This window comes from Thermobia domestica, chromosome 13 (assembly GCF_964235325.1).
Source record: "Thermobia domestica chromosome 13, izTheDome1.hap1.1, whole genome shotgun sequence".
Classification (NCBI taxonomy): domain Eukaryota; kingdom Metazoa; phylum Arthropoda; class Insecta; order Zygentoma; family Lepismatidae; genus Thermobia; species Thermobia domestica.
This window is the reverse complement of record NC_137466.1, coordinates 11,975,682-11,997,995: the sequence shown is the minus strand read 5'-3', so window position 1 is coordinate 11,997,995 and position 22,314 is coordinate 11,975,682. Positions and strand designations below refer to the sequence as shown.

Sequence of the window (22,314 nt, the reverse complement as noted above, 5' to 3'; positions counted from 1 at the left end):
CGCACGAACGGTCAAAACCCCCACAGCCAAAACCCCCACACTCAAGAAATGTCAAAATGCCCACACAATCGGTCATAACCCCCACACAAATGGACAAAACAGCCACACATAGCAACGGTCATAATCCCCACAAAAATGGACAAAACTCCCACAAAATCGGACAAATCCCCCACACTCTGAAATGATCGTCATTTCACGTCTTTGTTGCCGCTCTTTATGACGCCCAAGAAGAATAGTTGCAACATCAGTTTAAGTGGAATAAAAAATGGTATTATAAAGTACAAGGGCAATACATGAGTATGGGGGTTTTGTCAATTGGTGTGGCAGTAGTGACTATTTCTGCATGTGGGAGTTTTGTCCATTTGTGTGGGGGTTTTGTCCATTTATGTGGGGATTGTGACCGTTGCTATGTGTGGCTGTTTTGTCCATTTGTGTGGGAGTTATGACCGTTGGAGGTTATGACCGACTACCAGTGTGGGGGTTTTGGCTGTGGGGGTTATGACCGTTCGTGTATTTGGGGGATTTGTCCATTTGTGTGGGGGTTATGACCGATCGTGTGGGCGTTTTGACATTTCTTGAGTGTGGGGGTTTTGACCGTTCGTGCGTTTGGGAGATTTGTCCATTTGTGTGGGGGTTATGACCGTTTGTGTGGGCGTTTTGACATTTCTTGAGTGTGGGGGTTTTGGCTGTGGGGGTTTTGACCGGTTCCCGCTCTGTGTAGTGACGAAGGTCAGTTTTGACGTGTCGCTACTTCTTTTGCTGCGAGTAGTAGTGAATCGAATTGAGTCTGCTGGTTAAAAGGCGCATGCAGTTCTGCAGAAGGAACCTTGTTCTATTTTCAAGTTCCGTATTTGTTTCTCTTTTCTTCGTTTCTTTAAATGCTGAAACAGTCCGGCAAGGAAAAAAAGAAGAAGAAGAAGAGTAACTGGATTGCCAAGGATGTTATAAAATAGAGGTTCTGCCCATACTTATCTTCATCATATGAACTCAATGAAGCCAAAAACATCAAAGCATCGTCTGAGCCGGCACCTCTAATTGGCTACTCTCGTTTCCGCCATAATTGTCGGCTCGGAACATTGCGATCTTAGTGGTTCGGAGTGGGCAGAGTAGGTGTGTCGAAGCTGTGACGTATGGCTTCATGATTTTCTTGTATGGGCAGATCCCCTATTTTATAACATCCTTGTGGATTGCGGAGTATTGAAGGTAAGAACAAACATTAACTTCTTGGTCTATCTTTTCTGTGTCTTTGTGATATTTAACGTTTGTTTTCGGTTCAAGTATCGTCTATAATTTGGTTGTTAAGTTGAAGATTTTCTTTAAATGTTGATAAAGAATTATTAGGCCATTTATTTGTTCCACAGTTTTCAAGACAAAAATAGAAAAAGCTCACCTTTACTGAAGTATTATTAAGTAATTACTGTATAAGTCGTTTGTTGGTGCATCATTTGATTAAACTAGTAATTTGTCAAATTATTAATACCTTGTTAGAATTGAATAATTGATATTAAAGGTGACGGAAAATTGAGTGTGATAACCTGCCTTATTGAAAGGCAGATTATTCCTGTTGAAGTGTTTATTCATATATTCAATTGAGTGTGTACTGGTATTTACGTATATACTGGTCTAGTCTATTATATTTGTTGTTAGTATTGAACCTATCAATTGTAAATAAGTTGCTATTAGATAAACTATTAACTTTGATTATTACTCCATATTTTGTAAAATAATTGGACAATACTGCATACTGATAAAGTGTCTTGCATCTGGAATATTTAACTGTAGCTTGTGGTAATTTAAATGGGTACGAATCTCTGGTCTTGTGGGGTAAGGATTACTTTTCGTTTATTCTTATCTTTTTAAATCTAGCTTTCAGAGTTGAGGCCTTATCGGACCGGGATCGAGGGACATTACAAACAACAGGTCATAACTCACTTCTAGAAAAAAGATGCTATTCACTGCTTACTATTTTTCTTGGTATGAATTCAGCTCGATTTAAGTTAAAGTAAATTGAATAAAACGTTGATACTATACTTATAAGATACACTGTCACATTTATAAGTTTATTATTTTATAATGAAACGTTGCTTTACTAAGCATTTTTATTTTAGTGTAATTTATTGAATATAGCAAAGCTAATATGAACCAGTTAGTTGTGCTAAAGTTAAATTCAATCAAAATGTTAGTTAATTGAATTAAATTAATACAAAAAGAGAGCTAAATATAGACCACAATAAGGTTTGCTGATGACATAGCATTGATAGCGGAGAACGGAAAGAACTTGAACCGAGCACTTTCAAACTTCAACGGAAAACTGGGAACAAAACGTTCAAAATGAAGATAAATAAGAAAACCAAGATGATAAAGTGCACAAGAGCAAGACAGAAACAGGCAAACGTATGGCTAGATGGAGAGAAAATCGAAGACGTTAAGACGGTTCCCTACTTAGGAAGTCTAATAACCTCGGACGAAAGAAGTTTAAAAGATGTAAGTTCCAGAATAGTGCAGGCTAAACAAGCATTCAATAGGAAAAGAGGACTTCTAACATCAAGAAATGTGTCGTTGGACGTTCGAAAACGATTTTTTGAGATTCTGGTATGGAGCAAGGCGCTATATAGATCAGAGACATGAACATTGAGAAAACCAACAATATCCAAGCTTTAAGCATTTGAAATGCTTTATTGGTGTAAATCAAGGACATATCAAGGACTGAAAGAAAAAGAACGAAGAAGTACTAAAAGAAGCTAATGAAGGACGACAGATCATGAAAATAATAGGAAAAAGAAGAAACAGCATGCTTGGCTATCTTATCCGGCACTCCGATTGGATCACTGTGCTGATGGAAGGAAAGTCAGAAGGAAAGCCAGGAAAAGTAAGACCAAGAATAGAATATCTAGATACAGTTACAAAGAAAAGACCTTATCAGAATATAAAACAGCTCTCCCAAGGGAGAGAAAGGTTTTAAAATTTCCATGTTGCCCCAACCTATGGCTGAGGTGAACAAGAAGAAGAATATAGTTAAGATTGTAAGGGTAATTACTGTTTATTATGGCTTGAATACGGATATGTACTCGCAGAGCTGAGTGTTGTTGTGTGCATTGAATTGTTGTTTCTCTATTTGGGTCGAAACATCTTTGTAGTTTTGTTTGTGTTTAGTGTTAAGTATAGTTAATCGTGTATATATATATATATATATATATATATATATATATATATATATATATATATATATATATATATTAAGCGCCAAAATTAAGCGAAAATGTTATATGATGGTATGCATTCTGGCGCCTCCTTTTAGGGAATCAAAATTTTACAATTTTACAACGTCCCAGATTAACTTGGAGCCATTAGCACTACTCTATGAATAAAGTAAGCAGTTGAATCGATTGTTACACTAATTGACTTTAGTGCCAATCAACATGGACTTTAGCTGCCATCTGAAAAGAATCTATATAACTTATTGATAGATTGGTAGATATAATTTATGGATCTGTATCTACAACGTTCCCACGTAATGCAACTTGTGTCTTCAGGCGCGGACTTATATATATACATATATATATATATATATAAGGTAAGTGCACCAGTAGCTGACACTGCTCCAAAAGCTGACACTTTTATCTTAAATTGAACACAATAAGGTTATTTGTGGTCATTAACAGATTTCTCAGCGCACACACTTTTCTTGATGGTTTAGCAACATTTTGCTTAGTCGTGGTTAATTTGCGTGCCAACTGATAGAAGTATGACAAAGTTGAATTACGTGCTGTGAAGAAATATGCAAAAATGAGAAGAATTCTTAAGAAAAACGGTAAGCCTACTCACCTTGTTACTCTTATTTTAATTTATGATTTTTTTCTAGTTCAGTAGCATGTTGAATATGTATTCTGTTGGTGAAACAGTGTAGTGAATTGCGGGAGGAAAATTTTGTTCAATTTCAAATTCGAAAGCTTCAGGAGGGGGGTGTCAGGTATTGGTGTCCTTTTGTGTAGGGTTATTCCAGTAGCTGACACTGCATGTCAGGCATTGGTAAACAGCATAACGGCATTAATTTATGAATTTCATACATAATTTACACGAGAAAGTAACACTTGTCTTCTGGTATCAATTTCACTAAATTTGGATGTCTCGGTCCAAAAGCTGACAGGGGTTGTCACTTATTAGAGCAGCAAAATACTGTTTTGTACCAAGACCTGACATAAACATTTTCAATGGATTTGAGCAACGCAATGATGCAAACATCATTTTACAGAAAAAATGTGGTTGTTCTGAAACATATTTAAGACAAAATAAAAATTCGTGATCTGCTTCTTTTTAACTTTTCATTGATTAGAACGAACACAGATAGATAATGGCACTTTCTCCTGTAGTTGGAAACCAGATGAACCGAGGTGTGTGATCAGCCGAGAGTGCGGTATTTTATCCAGGCACCTTAAGATCCATCCAGAATTCTTAACGCAGACGAGACTGCATCCTTTTCGTTTCCGAAAGGAAATAAGGTGTTAGTTCGTAAGGAAGAAAAAACGATATACACATATGCAAGCAATGATGAAAAAGAATGTATGATTACAATGCTGATTACAACTAGTGCATGTATTTTGGCTCCCCCGATGGTTGTATAGAGTTGCAAACGAATACCTGCTTCTGTAGCTAATTCAATGCCTAAGCATTGGGGTATTGGTAGATCTGAGTAGGTTGGATGACAGTAGAGACATTTTATGAATATATGACTAATGTGTTTCAACCATGGCTTGAAAAGTCAAATATCAAAACTCTTGTGTTGGTTTTCCTTGATGGTCATGCATAGCATCTCACTGAGCCTCTAAGCACTTTTTGTAGTAACAATGGTATTGTGCTTGTAGCTTTGTATCCGAATTCCACTCATGTTTTTCAACCGATGGATGTTTCAGTTTTCCATCCACTCAAGAGCGCTTGGAAATGTGGTGTGCATCAGTGGAGAATCAAACATGACGGTAGAAAGCTAAGAAATGAAGACTTTGCACCTCTTTTGGAAAAATACAATGAAAATGTCAATAACTCCTACTGCAATACAAAATGGATTCAGAGCATGTGGTCTCTACGCATTTAACGCTGATAATATAGACTATCAAAAGTTCAGGAAAGGAGGAACAACTTGAGAGATATCTCCGGAAATCTCTCCAATGAAACTCATCACGGCCAAATAAATTAATTCTTGTGTTTCCTAAAGCAAAGAATTTGTACTGAGAAAGTTAAAAGAAATCTCCGATTGTGATGGCACGCTTTTACGCAACATAGAAGATACAAATCTTTTCCTCCTATGGATGCAGAGAAGTGTAGCAGACATGTTTCTGCACCCAGAATAGACAACAAACAAGTTACGGATGAAATATCTACTCAACAAAACACGAATGACACTACTAAAATATCAATTTCAAGCACTTCGGAAATTACAGGAACACACGTTTCTACGCAAGAACAAGTTGCAGAAATAACTAAAATTTCTACTCATCAAAATAGAAGTAAAACTATGTTTTCAGTTCCAAGGACTTCGAAAACTACAGAAATTGACGTTGCTAACCATTTACAGGGAGCAAAGAAAAGTACTGATACTATTAATTCCCTCGCCATTTAAAAGATCTTTAATTTGCTGTACCATACAATCACGCCTACCTTAAAGAGTAGGAGAGAGAAAATAGTTTCAGTCGCAACATCGGCAGATAGTCTAGTAGCTTAGCAGCATAAAAGGGCCGAATTGTGCAAAATGTGATACCAACATGCCACTTTCAGGGATGATAGGCCTATTAATAAGAAGTAAATCTTGATATAGAACCACCTCGGCGGAGGTCTTGTTTTAGGTATGACGTCATCAATATGGCCGCCAACGAATTTCGACTTAACTGAGTTTAAAAATGTAGAACTCCATTACCATTCAAGGTAGAAACTTCGTTTCTTCTTTATTTTGCAGAGAATACATTGTACCTCTATTGTCATTATAAATACTTGCCTTATATTGCAGCCATTTTTAAATATGGCGTCTCAAACTGGAAAAATATTTATTTTCAAATCGATTTTCTATGTTTTATAGCAAATAACTTTGAAACTGCTACGATTATGGAAAAATACTTTGAAACAATCGTCAAAGGTCATTTCAATAGCTTTCGAACGCGACCAGAATCATTGATGTATCTCAACAAATAACTGAGATAATCAATTTTTTGTAGGACTAATGGTGAATAATGTTCGAATGTATCCGTAGATGTAGTTATATGGCATTTGTAGTTCCATTGGCCCTTTGATAATAGAAACATAGTATCGCTACCAATATGTTCCTTTTAACATGGAGAGTAGCAAATCACAAGTGTTTATCTTCTGTCCGTGCTGAAAACCCTTTATAACGTCATAAATCCAAGATGGCCTCCGCGGTTTATCTCCGGTATGAGAAGTGGAAATTTCTCGCCACAGAAAAATAATAGAAACATGCAATAACAGCCAATCTCTTTCTTTGGATGTGAAGAATCTTGACATAACATGTGATTGGCTCCCCTTTGTGTCTAGAAGCCAGTATATGACGTCCTAAACACAGTATGGCCCAATGGCTTACATACGGATTATGAAAATTATTTATTTCTCGCATTAGAGAAACGATAGAAATGTGTAACAACCACCAATGTCTTTTTTCATATTTAGAATCATAAAGTAATATAAGTTATTTTCTTTTCTTTGATGCGAAAGGCGAGTATATGACGTCATAAACCCAAGATTGCCGTCGACTTTTAAATATGCATGAAGAAAACTATGCCTTTCTCACCTAAGAAAGGTGATAGAAACGTGCCACTGTTTTTTCTCCTTAAATAAGTTGGATCATGAAGTAACACAAAGGTGTATCGTGTTTGCGCCCAAAGGTTAGTATTTGTCTTGTTTAAGTGTATGACATCGTTATACAAAGTAACCGCTGTATGTAATTTTGAATATTATATTATGCATCAAACTGAAAAGCTAAAAAGCTGAAATTATGCATTATTCGAAAATAAATTTGAAATATATTTTCTTTAATACTAATTGTCCGAAAGTGAATAGTTTTCATGTTATTAAACAAAGTATTATGCGCTATATGAAAATATAAGACTTACACTAGTATTTGCGCTATATGAAAATTCCAAGGAATATGGGAACTGTGCATTTCGAAAGACATATTTTACATTTAAAACATTTTCAATCAGTCCAATGAGAATGTAATTGTCTTAAAATTGTGCTTTTCATATTATTTTAGAAAACAGCTCGAGGCACAAGGCGTCATATTTTCAAACCACCGCTCAGCTGAATTTGATATATCTGGAGTTTCTATTAAAATGCTTATTAAACAGACTCAATGTATAAATTTAACAGTATATCAGCGAAAGAAAATTTACAACACAATAAACAATTATACAATTAAATATGTTAAGTATATTAGTATATTAGTGATATAGTATGAAATATTAGTGATATAGTATGACTATTAACACCTGAAACGTACTTCACAGAACTAGGGGAAGTAATTTTTGTTAATGACATTTCTTATTTAGACAAGATCAACTCACAATAAAATGATCTTCTCGATCACACTGTCCATCGCAGGTGCACACTAACCCCAAGTTTTGACACTTGCAAGAATGTTGACAAAGAGTCTTGCAACCACAGAGAATAAGTTCTCTACAGTACGCAGAAACTTCTGGAAGAAAGGACCACAGAGGATAACCACGATCCACCTTCTTTCAACCCCTTTACAAATTTCGGGTATTATGGGCACTTTCTGGAGAGCTTGAGATCAGTAATACCCGGCCTGTAGGGTAGCTCGCAGACAGTGTTGAAATAAGGTTGCCTCTGTAGATGGGATCCCTTCGTAAGAACAATTATTCTTTTTCGTCATTAATCTTTGTCGGCAGTCGTTAACATTTAGTAAAGAACTAGAGCGATCGTACAAGATTACGGTGAAGCGTTGAAGAGCTGCAAAGTCCTGTGCTGAAATTTCAGCAGGAGTAACTGAAAGCTTGATTAATGTATCCGTTATTTCAGGGAATGCTTGCCACACCTGCCAAGCTGTCTTCTTGCCATGACCTCCAAAAGCCAACACTGTGTCACACCCTGTAAATGCATACCAAAAGAGCAGGGCTTTTGAGTCACTTTCCTAGGCTTGTTGCAATTTCATGGACAGGAATATATCTCTTATTTTTACCAGTCCCATATTCAATCCACAAGTGTGATACATTGAGCTCAAAAAAATAAAGCAACGGCAATAACAACAACATCGGAATCGACAGTTTCAATTGAGATATTATTATGTCCGTGGTTGCTGGCATGCAATGCATGCAAGAACATGCGTGTGTCTGCCTCTTCTTGTTTACAGGGTATAAGGCTTGTTATGTCCATATTAGAGTTTGCTTATGCGGTATCATCACATGCACACACAATCTCTCTCCTACCATCCGAATCACTTATGTTCTGTAAGTGTTTACACAGAAGTCGAAATAAATCAGTTTTGTTTTCAGAATTATTCAAAAACAATGCCCATTTTTTGAGAGTGAGTGTGGAGTCTTTCACACGTATTCTTAGTCCTTTTCCTCGTTGGTCTCGTTCTTCTTTTCTGAGACTGTCGAATCATAATTGTCAAAGACTATGTCCATTCTGACGACATCACTCGCATTCTAAAAATGGTTGAAATGTGTTAGTGTAATACATAGAAAACGTCTGTCCCGGAATAGGCTTCAGCATGCGAGCTAATACTGGTCCATCAAATATAACACACGATACACTAGGTACATCGTATTGTGATGTTCCAAGTGGTTCTAAGCAAGAAATAACATCTGATTTTGTTCCCTTCCGCAATTGATCATTTGAAGAGAGTGACGGAGGATACGAAAGGTTTTCGTGAGCAAAGAAATCTTTGATGTCTCCACCTAGACTTTGACAAGCTATGTATAAGCGAGAAAACAGCCTACAGTCACTCTTAAAAATTGACTTCTTGAGTCCTTTCTTCATTCCTTCGTTTTGCTATGTGTGAAAAAGCGAAAGTTTATTTCTTTTAATCGGTTCTCTTAAAGGCGTCTGGCATTTGGTGAGCCGTTTCCGAACAAATGTTTTATAACGAAATACTTTAGTTTGTATAATATTTACCTGTACCGTGGGCAAAAGGTGCTCATAAATATGTAATATACTTAGTAGAATGTTCATTTTAAATTAACAGAAAAAGAAGAATGTTTTTAAGATATGTAAGAGATTATTATGTGATAGTTGTGGCTATGTACATGTTATGTGTTGACCTAGTCAAGTGAATTTATGTATTTTACGGTCTTAAAAAGAATATTTAAGACATATCAAGCAATAAAGGTGAGACTAATAATCTTTGAATATCTGAGTTGATTTTTGCATAAAGAAAAGTAATTATCGCTTCGTAACTGATATTTTACAAGACGAACCAGGTTGACGACGCTTTTCTATAGAGTCGTTATAAAAAATTTGGTGCCGGAACCCGGGACTTTTGAAAATTCAGTTCCCGAAGAAGGAAAGTAGGGCTGAATTTACTTGGATATTACCATTTATGAATACGAACTTAACCGTATTACGAAGCGGTAAGGTCATCAAAAGAAAAATGGATAGTGAAATAGTGCAACAGGAATCTAATACCAGTAATCCAGGTGAAATTAGTGTAACACCAAGTTTGTCATCTGAGGATCGACTTTTGTTAGCTGTGCAGCGACAAATTATGCAAATGACGACTGAGATAAAACAAACCATGGAACAGAAGCTCAATGAATCTAACACAAACATGGAACAGAAGTTCTATGAAGCTAACCAAACCATGGAACAGAAGCTCAATGAATCTAACAAGACCATGGAACAGATGTTCTATGAAGCTAACCAGACCATGGAACAGAAGATAGAATTGAAATTCAACGAAGCTAGCAAGCAGTATGAAGAATTAAGTAAACGAATAGAACGGATAGAACTGAAATCAGACGATACGAAACAAACAATCGTCCAGGTGATGAACGACATATCCTCGCAGTTTGAAGAGAAGTTAAAAAGGTTAGCCGATGAGTGTCAAGAAAAGCACGATTATCAAAATCATGAAATCTGTGCTGTAAAAAAGGATTTAACGTTAATAGAATCTTCCGTTAAACATCAAAAGATCCAGTTGGCTACTATGCAGGAAGAAATTAAAACGTTACAGGCTAGAGATAACATTTATCGCAATAATCTGGGCAGTGATCGCTTCGAGTTTCCCCAATCACCGGATATAAATACGCCTTCGCCGGAATCTGAGGAGGATATTATATTAGAGGAAAATTGTCCGAAGATCACTGATGAACGAAATATAAATGGTATCATGACACAGCACGCTACGGACCGGAACAATCACACCACAAGAACTAGGAGTGAGAAAAGAAAGGTAAAGTTAAGTGTCAAGATGAGCGAAATCAAAGCCATGAGTAAATTTAGTGGTAAGTGCAATGAAAATGCTAGTTCTTTCTTAGAGAAGTTCCAAGACGAATGCAGTATAATGTCTATCGACCGATCACAATACATGAAATTAATACCCCATGTATTACTCCCACCTTGTTCCTTATGGTTTAAGGCAATACGTGATCACATTAGTACATATGAAGAATTTAAAGCGGCATTGATCGCGAATTACGAAAATGACTTTTTGCTGGCAAACAGAGATGCCACTCTTAGAAATCAACATTTCAATCCTCGATTGCACAAATCTATTGTAGAGTTTGTTGTAAATGTCTATAATGAATTAAAGGTTGTTAATCCCTTGCAATCGGAATCAAGAATAATTGCATCGATTCGCAATTTGCTTCCATTTAAATTACAGCAGATCTTATTTTCCACACAGTGTATGAGTTTCAGTCATTTATTAATGCTTGTACAATGCTACGAAACTCAATACCATGCTATGAATCTAACACAACCAGGAATGGGTAAAAATAAGAATAATTCAGATCATTTGGTCCCTGTTCGGAATTTGAATATCCGAAGTGTGAATAATAATGAACCGAACCTAAGACGAGTATACTCTAGCAATCAAAATGAACAAAATAGACAAGGTTATGTAGGGAATCCGCCTAACCTAATCAACCGAAGTAGACACAAAAATAATAGAAATACATGTCGAAATCCTAGAGATGCTACCAATCCTATGTATAGACATAATCATTGTTCACGAGATGGTACTTCGTATCCACATTCAAATCACGATGAAAGATATGTACAACCTAATGTAGAACCTAACCACGATTGTGCGGTACAATGCACTTTATTAGATTCATATGCCAGTGCGAATGTAACATGATTACCGTTAACAAAATTAGGTTAAACCCATGTTGGTTATAGATTCTTGTGAATTTTCGTTTTAAAGTTTGTGTTAATATTAATAATGAAAACGATGGTTATAAATATTTGAAATGCATCTAGTTAAAGAGTTAGTAGCACCCAACATTCTTGATCAAATAAATAAGAATGAAAAATAACAATAGTAATGAAAAATGTGTTTATTTAATAACAAAAAGGTGTCTTTTGTTTCTGTAAAATAAATTTATTTACTTCCATTTGATTATTCAAACGTAGGTTATGTTTAATTTTTATTCTTTCTTATTAATGTGAAGAATCATAATTCAATTTATAATTAGTTAAAGGCAAAAATTATTTTATATCAGATTGATTTGTGTTTAATTATCAAAGATTATGTTAAGAATAAGATCCATTCTATAAAATCAATTATTCAATGACTACCATGAGTGAAATTCTTCTTTATTTTGGACATCTTAGTGCTACTATGTATACATTACAATTGCAACATCTAACTTATTTGTTATACCATGCGCCCGAAAAGAACAAATATTATTTGTCACATCATCGTTTGTAATAATGATCGAAACTAGTAATCTTGATAATTTGTGTTTCACCCTCGTTAATTATATTTCTAAGCGACGATGTTTTTAATGATAAAGAATAAATAATAATGTAATAAAAGAGAAATATTAATGAAATCAAAGATTTATTGTAAATGTATTTATGTGAATGATAATAAATATTTTATATATATATGAGGGTTAACCAAAATGTAATGAAGATATATACGAGGTGTGATCAAAATATAAAGAACATATGTAATGTACGAACATTAATCTAATCAGACCAGTGGTTCTTGAATATAAAAGCCAAGCCCACTCATGACTTTTATATTCAGTCCCTTTTTCGGGCGACATTTTCTATAACGAAATACTTTAGTTTGTATAATATTTACCTGTACCGTGGGCAAAAGGTGCTCATAAATATGTAATATACTTAGTAGAATGTTCATTTTAAATTAACAGAAAAAGAAGAATGTTTTTAAGATATGTAAGAGATTATTATGTGATAGTTGTGGCTATGTACATGTTATGTGTTGACCTAGTCAAGTGAATTTATGTATTTTACGGTCTTAAAAAGAATATTTAAGACATATCAAGCAATAAAGGTGAGACTAATAATCTTTGAATATCTGAGTTGATTTTTGCATAAAGAAAAGTAATTATCGCTTCGTAACTGATATTTTACAAGACGAACCAGGTTGACGACGCTTTTCTATAGAGTCGTTATAGTTTTGTACTATTGCTTTCCCAATTCTGCTTTGAAGACAGACTAATCTGCTTTCTCATCCATAACAGCATATGTGGCAACGCATATTAGGGTACTATTTTCTTGAGCAAATGGATTTCTGTCATCATCTTCACATGCATTTATTAAAGCTTTCACATGTTTTTTGAACCTAGAAGAAAAGGCGTCTGTACCTTCATGATGCCTGTGATAATCTGAATCGTCACTTATTCCTGCCTCTTTCTTAAATTCGGTTAGTAATCCTGCAATCACTGTCCCCGAGACCATCCAACGCAGAAGAGCAAATTCATTATCAAATAGACCAATGGCACCTCCTTCACATTTTAGATACTTATTACATTGTTTATGTAACTGGTCGTGGGACATGTACGAATATTTACTGTTTGTCTTTCTTCCAACAAAATTACCTTTCTCAAATTCATCATATACTTGTGGGTTTCGTACATTCAATTCCCCCAAAGACTTTACGAATACTGGCGTCGAACGGGCATAATTGATATGATCCAGGGCGAACATCCAGGGACAAATCTGATCCAATGCACTATAATAGGAGGAAAATTTCGCCGATCGAATACTCTCCAGCAAATAAAAAAGAAGTGATTCAAGGTTCATGGCCGTGTACCAAAATTTGAATTGGGCCGAGGAAAATAAATCATATAATATTATGAATAACACATATTTAAGAGTCGACGGCAATCTTGGGTTTATGACGTCATATACTCGCCTTTCGCATCAAAGAAAATAAAATAACTTATGTTATTTTATGATTCTACATACGAAAAAATATATTGGTGGTTGTTGCACATTTCTATCGTTTCTCTAATGCGAGAAATAAATAGTTTTCATAATCCGTATGTAAGCCATGGCGCCATACTGTGTTTAGGATGTCATATACTGGCTTCTAGACACAAAGGGGAGCCAATCATATGTTATGTCAAGATTCTTCACATCCAAAGAAAGAGATTGGCTGTTATTGCATGTTTCTATTATTTTTCTGTGGCGAGAAATTCCCACCTCTCATACCCGAGATAAACCGCGGAGGCCATCTTGGATTTATGACGTTATAAAGGGTTTTCAGCACGGACAGAAGATAAACACTTGTGATTTGCTACTTTCCACGTTAAAAGGAACATATTGGTAGCGATACTATGTTTCTATTATCAAAGGGCCAATGGAACTACAAATGCCATATAACTACATCTACGGATACATTCGAACATTATTCACCAAAGTTCGACATTTAGTCCTACAAAAAATTGATTATCTCAGTTATTTGTTGAGATACATCAATGATTCTGGTCGCGTTCGAAAGCTATTGAAATGACCTTTGACGATTGTTTCAAAGTATTTTTCCATAATCGTAACAGTTTCAAAGTTATTTGCTATAAAACATAGAAAATCGTTTTGAAAATAAATATTTTTCCAGTTTGAGACGCCATATTTAAAAATGGCTGCAATATAAGGCAAGTATTTATAATGACAATAGAGGTACAAGTATTCTCTGCAAAATAAAGAAGAAACGAAGTTTCTACCTTGAATGGTAATGGAGTTATACATTTTTAAACTCAGTTAAGTCGAAATTCGTTGGCGGCCATATTGATGACGTCATACCTGAAACAAGACCTCCGCCGAGGTGGTTCTATATCAGGATTTACTTCTTATTAATAGGCCTATCATCCCTGAAAGTGGCATGTTGGTATCACATTTTGCATGATCCAGTCGCTAAGCTACTACACTAAGAGTGGAAGAAATATATTATAATATAAAAGTGAATATTTTCCAGGAAGGATTTTGAAGTCTAAGCAAAACGAAGCTTTCGTCAAAGTTACGCTAAAGACTAGATATGGCTGGTGTTGGCCGAAAGTTGAAGACAAGCTATTGTATGCGTATGAAGACATATTGAAAAAAAAATCAATTCACCTAAATCTGATTTGATTCCAAGTTGGGGGCATATCTGATAGAAGAAATTGAGAATTATCGCGTTAACAAAAGGTAAGAAATGTCTTGAAATTTTAAATATGATAGATATATTTGAATAAATACTAAACAAAAAGCATATTCTACCTATTATAAAAGCATATCTGTTACTTCTGTTTAACCTATATTTTAAAAGAATACGTGATGTTATTCTTACTAATAAATGATTTCATTTTACTGTCAGCTTTTGGTACATTACTATGTCAGGCATTGGATCATTGGTATTTTCTGCGTGTCAGCAACTGGTACAAGTGGGTTGTGTTCCATATACATTTCGGTAACTCATATATGTTTATCTGAAGGTCTTATATCAGTTGAAAACCATTCCTTAAACTTAAACCTTTCAGTTACTAAAGGCATAATTTTCCTATGTTGTTTTATTTACAAACCAAAGCATTACATTTAGAAATGCATCCTTAAAGTGTCAGCTATTGGTGCACTTACCTTATATATATATATATATATATATATATATATATATATATATATATATATATATATATATATATATATATATATATATATATATATATGTGTGTGTGTGTGTGTGTGTGTGTGTGTGAAAATTATTATTTATTAAAAATCCTGGTTGTTTACATAATTTGATGAAATATCTTGTGAAAATGAGTATATTAGTATCGACATGCCAAATGGTAGTGACTTTTATACTATTGATCATACGTTAGTTGTAAATAATAGTTCATTCGGTGAGATTTCCATGAGTCTCACACCCCCTGCCTGGTCTGTTCTTTTAGATAGCGCATTTTAGAATAGGAATTTCAGTATGAATGGGAATGTGAAAGCAATGTTTGTATGAAGCTCGGTCTGTTCAAGCCTCTTATTGAATAGTATGAAGAATAGAAGTGAAGGCTTCCGTAATCCTTATTTAAATATGCGAAAATTTTATAGACGCGTATCTTATTTGAAGTACTCAACTCCTATAGGTTCATTACATGTAAAGACAGGTCGTAATAATCCTTAACACATCAAGCGGGGTTCTCTAGGGATCTCAGAGAGTGATATTTGATGATACCACTGCAACTACAAGAACCAATTTATTCTCGATTTTTATACGTGCCCTGAATCATTTGGAGTATCTGCTACATAATTAGATCAAGGATACGTTCGTTAAAAAAGTGAAAAAAATTTGAGAAATTAAAATAATACTTGGGGTCACTAGAGGACCCCAGCTTGGTAAATAACGTTGACGATTTAGGTTTGTACGTTAAGGGATAATCAAATGAGATCTAATGATGATAATCAAATTTCTGTTCGCAGCTGCGAACATATGTGCAAGGGCGAACCTAAATGTAATTACACTAGATCCGAACCCTTAAGAGCCTTTTCATTTAATATATTTCTTTTAAATATTCATTCAATAAGAATATTAAAATATTGGATAGTAGTATTAAAAATATTAAGCCGGTTATTGGTAACAGCAGTTTTGTTGTTTTTTCAATTGTTATTTATTATTAAGCGTGTACAATCGGAAAGCAGTTATCCCACTCCATTTCCTTTGTCGTCTGTTTTAATAAAATGTGGAGGTGCATTTTTTAAGGGATGTTCAAAAAGCATTGAATAATAATATTACATGGGTTTCATTTCGAAAGAGCACTGTAGATAAATTTATTACTGATGGTGCTAAATTACATTAATTAATAAACGCATTTATCGCAAACAATCTGTTACTGACTTTGTAGACTATTACATAGATAATATTTATTTTTCAGCTAAAGTATTAGATGTTTTTGATAATGAACAAGAGTTAGTAACAAGAATACTCAACGAAATAAACCCGGCAGTTAGGTTCAAAATGTTACAAACCTTTATACCATCTTCTATTGAAGAATTGCGTACGAAGACTGGTCTATATCTTAAAGTAAATAAGAGACAATTAGTTTACAACCGTAAAATGAATTCTAAAAGCAAAAATGCGCGTACATCCTCAAGCAATGCAAGTAACTTAAAAAAATGTAATGGCAAACGAAGTGTACATTTGAATCGCGGCACTGTGTTCAATATTATACTCGTTCCTCTGGTTATGAACGTCGACTTAGTATGTATGATAAAAAATATTGTACTCCAGCTGAAATGAAATGTTAAAACAAAAGTGAATGATGTTGATGTTTTTCCTTTTTTGAACGGTAGATCATCCTATCACTTAGACCAGGACATCTAATTCGGAAGTGTGGGTTGGAGCATTATCGTGTTGAAGCACAGCCATTGATTATAAGTGCCCCCTTAGGACGAAATTACGTGCCATCTAGTGAGAATATGTTCATACTGAACATACAAGGATGGTTTGAAAGAGTAGCATTCAGGATAGTTGATAATCTTCCTCACGATTGTGTATTGGGAACGCCATTTATAAGTGCTACTCATTCGGTTATTGATTATGGTCTAAGTAAACTAAGACTACGTAATAACAAGAAGATAGTTAATATAATATACAATACATTGATCAATTCTGGTTCTTCAGTTGAGTAAAAGGAGTTTAGGTGATCCTGTTGGCCACTTTTCTCACCAATCTTCTAATTCTAAGAATTTAGAGACAAATACAGACAACATAGCATCGCTATTTGTAAAAGCAAGTGATCGAAGTCTATTGTTATCGGACATATCAATTAAATGAGTTGCGTTCTATGTTACCTTCTGAGCGTAAGCATTGAGAAAATTTAGATAATAGATCTTATTCCAGATTAAGTGACTTCAGACTTTGTGATCGTACAATTCTGAATAATGTAAATTCTACAACCGTTGTCTACCGAATTAATGAAGGTGATACCAATATTAGAGATGGTGAACCTATACGTTCATCGTTATTCAGTGATCACCATTAAGTGGTTGATTTAGCAACTGTGGTAGATGAAAATAAACTTCAATCCAATGTGGATACTAGATTTAAAGATGGTGTAGTCTTTGAATCACCTAACGATTCGGAGCAATTTCAGTCTAACCACTTAAATTCGAATTTAGCTAATTCTTCGTCTTCGAATGGAAAGAAAAGGAGGAAAGAGAGAGAAATGGTAAGAGAAAAGTCTCCAGCAATGTTGGTATTAAGTTTTAGGCCTTACCGGAATTCACTGTATGGAATAATATTTCAGTAAATGTTAACAGTAAAAATCTTAATACAAGAGTCCCTTCTCATAGAGCTTTGCTGCTGAAAGGGACGTAAAAGCTCAAAATCAACTCAACTTTATCCAAGTTCCATAGTTATACATTATCTTTGGAATAGGAAAGCAATTGCGATGCACGTAACTACAAAGAACAATATATTGTAATGTACCGCATGCTTCTGTATACAAACACCGCCATATACTTTTGTTTGTGAACATCATCACATGGCTTACTACACACTATGTGAGATTACTACGAGCAGCAGACGACGGACCACTGGCACCTCCTACGAGGCACATGACGAAAGAACACCAGTAGCTCCAACGCTGCTCTAGACGCCTATAAATTGGATGGCAACCAGTGGACTAATACCAATTCTCTGGTGTCCCTTCTATTGCTTGCCGTCTTATATTAGGAGTTACCTACCACAAAAGCCTCTATTCTACTTCGGGAGTCTTGGGTTTTACTTTTCTCCTCGCTTAGCCTGCTTCGGGGATTTATTGGGATTCCTACGTCAGTTGCTGAGCCTGCTTCGGGCCTCTGTGACTTCTAACCCCTTATTACTTGCTTGAGAGCATAGGAGTTTCCTACGCCACTCTGTTTAGCTTGCTTCGGGCCTGTGTGAAGACCCTGCCCAAAACCTATGGTCAACGACTACCGAATTTCTACCTGTCAAATTAGAAGAAAGCACTTCTGTAGTATTTTCTGTAAATCGTGTTATCATAGTTATTTTTTTTAAATAAACCGGTAGTGGGGGGTCGGTTCTTGGCCTTCATTTTATTAAACTAGCTCTACCTACGAAGAAGTTTTAAAATATTCACGCCTTCGTAACATTTAATTAGCCAGAACTATTTTTGTTCCTATTTACTTTGCAATTGATGTTGACTGCTGTTGATCATCATTGTATTCGTTTTTGCAATAGTGAGTCTAGAATCATAGCATTTCGCTCGTAACACTTGCTTTAATAACAAATTAACATATTTGTTTATAATTTCGATGTTTCCACTTCAAAGGACTTTCAAATCTGACTTTCTATTCACAAAATGCAATGATTGTCTGTATAACCATAGTTCAATTATGTTTTAACTGTACCATAGCACTCAATTTGTGGTTTACGAACAGAAACTGCTACTGTACATCTATATGTTACTTTTATAACAATATTTGTACATTGATGAACGTGAACAATATTTAATGAAATTTATAGCATGTAAAAACAACAAAATTCAATTTTGAATAAACCACTGTTCCCTCTCACATGTAAACACACGTCACTTATATGAGTATTTTAAGAACCAAATGACGTTAATGTAAGCACTATAATCACTACCATAGTATTTTTCGGTGTAACTAATTCAATTGCCCAAGAATTTTATCTTCATCTGACTGGAAAGACAATAAAATCGGATAGGTCTTCTAAGAGATGCAGAATAAAAATGTAAATGCGTGTCTCTACAAACATTTCCTCTGATTCTTTGCTTTAATCACAAATGATTCAAAGTCAAGGATTTTCACAAACGTTACTGACTACATAATTTGCGCTAGCCATCCTGCAATTTTTTGCCCACTTTCCTAAGTCTCCAAATTCAAGTTATTAATATTTCAAAACAATAGTGTTTACACTGTCAGAATTCCACTGTATCAAGAGACAAGCTGGCGTGAAACTGATAGTGTTGTGTGATTGCTTGAGTACGACAGTCGTTTAGACGTTACATAAAAGCACGAGCTTCACTGAATCTGCGCAATATCTCAATCATTACGTGTTACGTCAATGTGAATCTTTTCCTGACATTCATGCGTGTGTTTGACAACAACTGACAATATTTTATATTATTCAATACTGACGTTGACATTAATTTTCCCCTCAAAGTATTTTGAATTTATAACTTGTGTGTCGTTTATGTTTCACGTAAGAACTTTCAGAAAAAAATATAATTAAATTTTGGTTTATAAGACATTGTGTCAACGTGCATCAAAGTAAATCAAACCATTTAATAAAGTAAGAGGTAAGATCATATTTCATTTTCTAGTTATTTATTATTGAATTGTCATTTCTCATAGTCTATACAGCAATATGAACAAAGTCATATGTATTTCATTTCAAGGGTAGAATCCTGGTTGAAATATTGAAAACTTATAAGAGTTTCTTCTGCAACAGTTCTAGTAACCATTCACGGAACGTTATGATGTAATCGAATTATAAATATTCCAGTCTGTAAGTCATTATCTCCAAACTTCACTAATTCCAATATGATTCAAAGTCAAATAAGGTAAAGCTTATGGATATAAGTTCTATTCTTACTTGATGTATGAAGCAAGGTTAACTAGAAGTATAAGAGTAATACTTATTAATATACGAAACAATACAAATAACTGTTACTGAACATATTTTGGTCAAGATAATTGAAATAGTAATAATAAAAATTAGTCCTAGTTGCTACGTAGAATATTCTCCTAGAAGTAGAACAACTTATAAAAAATTACATCTTGAGCAAATTATTCAATACACTTCCTAAGTTGAAGAGAGTAAATTGATGACGTTAGAATTAGTTTTAAATCTACTGTATATCAACCAATGCAATTCCAATGTAACCTACAAAGGTTTTGTCAATCTTATCCCTACAAAATTGAAATAATAACCTCAATTAAATAAGTATGGCTCGCCATTTTTATTTTACTATCAGTACTACATCATGGGTTCAAAATTACTGTTTATGATTTTGTCATTTAAAGTCCGATCATCGACGAAAAATGCAGTTGTTTGTTTGTTTGTCTCAGAATGTGTCTAATATTTGTATTATATTATTTTATGCAGCATGTGTGTCTAGATAATTTCTTAGTTACTAAAAGCACAATTTTCGCATCGAAAAACCTTTTCCTTTACGGCGATGTGAATATAAAGAGTTTAGTCTCCATATATTAGATTTTAAAAACGCAAAAACACATACGAGTTATGTTAACTGATTGTAAGATTACAGTAAACAGATCTCCATTAATTTTCGTATAAACCTCTCTGTTAAATTCAAGATGCCCGTAAGTCATGAAAAGCAAGAGGAAAAAAATGTAAATAAGTAGTGAGTTCACGCCATTAAAGTCTTACAAGCTGAAGTACTTGCTTCTCCCATTGTTTTCGAGTAGCTTGTACTTCAATCTGTTAACCCAAGCTAACCGTAACCGTAGACTTGTAGGGAACCGTAATGAAGCATTACAAAATGACAAGCAGAGAAAGCAGAAGATTTAGCCCGACAACCTTTTAGAGATCAGTCTCTTTAAGTGATCAAGTCACTGTTACGCCTTCCCCACACAAATTAATCATTACGCACAGGGGTAAAAGTGAATCTTCAAAGGTAGGGGGACGCATGACCTCACGCCGCCCCCCTTGCCTATCTTTGCCCATTGTAATTCTTTTAAGAAAGCGGGGGGCGGTACAGGTATTTTCTGGAAGTGGGAGAATGGCGTCCCCCGCATTTCCTCGCACTTTTACCTCTGATTACGCTAATAAAACGTATATGCACACAATATGATGTTCATTCAATTATATTTAATAGCATATTATAAATAAAAGCTTTATCCAATTCTCTTGCTTAATTCTTATACTTCATCTACCATAATAACATTCAGCAAGTAATGAAAGGGTCTATTCACGGGTACAACTTGTTGTTTAAAATGTTATTTTCCTTAAAGAGTACCTCAAAACGCAAAGTGTAGATACTGGTTGCTGGGAGATACTACCATTACATGTAGTAACTCAATGCATTCATATTCACTTTATAACACATTACACAATCAACTATTTAATTTCCTTTCTAATAATAGATCTAAACTACATAACCATGCAAACTGTGCTTGGGTTCGATTCCTGGTCGGAGAGTTTTGAGAAATTTAAACGCTTTACGGTGTATTGGATTCCTCCTCAAACTGTAGGTCCATTTCTTATATAACTTTCCTGCTAAAAGGGATGCTAAATTCTATTCTATCCATTAACCTGTTTTCATTAAGAACAAAACGTATTATGACTTAATTATTACCATATTACGTAACAAAATACCTTATCCTTTTCCTTTTACTGTCCTTTCTCCTTCTTCAGACATGTTGTTGTAATAAGACAATCTGAAGTTTCATTTAATTTCCAATTTCAACAATAATTATTCCTAGTTTGATTGGAATGAGGCTCGCGTTAAAAGTGCATATATTATGGAAAATTGTTGTGCTAATATATATATATATATATATATATATATATATATACGGACCTTAAAGGCAGAGGAGAGTAAGTCATTTTTGTTAAATTTTCAGGAGAGACAGACAACAGTGACGTACTTCTTTTTGCCTTTAAGTGCTTTCGGACTTATATCCAATTTTATTGTTCCTATTTGATAAAGTATTCATACTACAACTACAAGCTTTCTAAGAATAAAAGATATCAGAACACGTGTTCCAAGACTGGCAATAACTCATTTTCAGAAAACAATTACCTACTCCCCTCTGCCTTTAAGGTCCGGTTATATATATATATATATATATATATATATATATATATATATATATATATATATATATATATATATATATATATATACACAGAGTGAATCA

At 34.5% G+C, this 22,314-nt stretch overlaps 1 protein-coding gene across 1 annotated transcript in view; it reads left to right on the top strand.

The window, feature by feature from the left end:
- The first annotated feature begins 19,592 nt into the window (after positions 1-19,592).
- Positions 19,593-22,314, top strand: part of LOC145667496 (inactive pancreatic lipase-related protein 1-like) — a 189,379-nt gene continuing 186,657 nt past the window's right edge. Inside the window, exon 1 of the mRNA XM_081734972.1 lies at positions 19,593-19,727. The gene's annotated coding sequence lies outside the window, so the exon portion shown is untranslated. The remainder of the gene's footprint in view (positions 19,728-22,314) is intronic.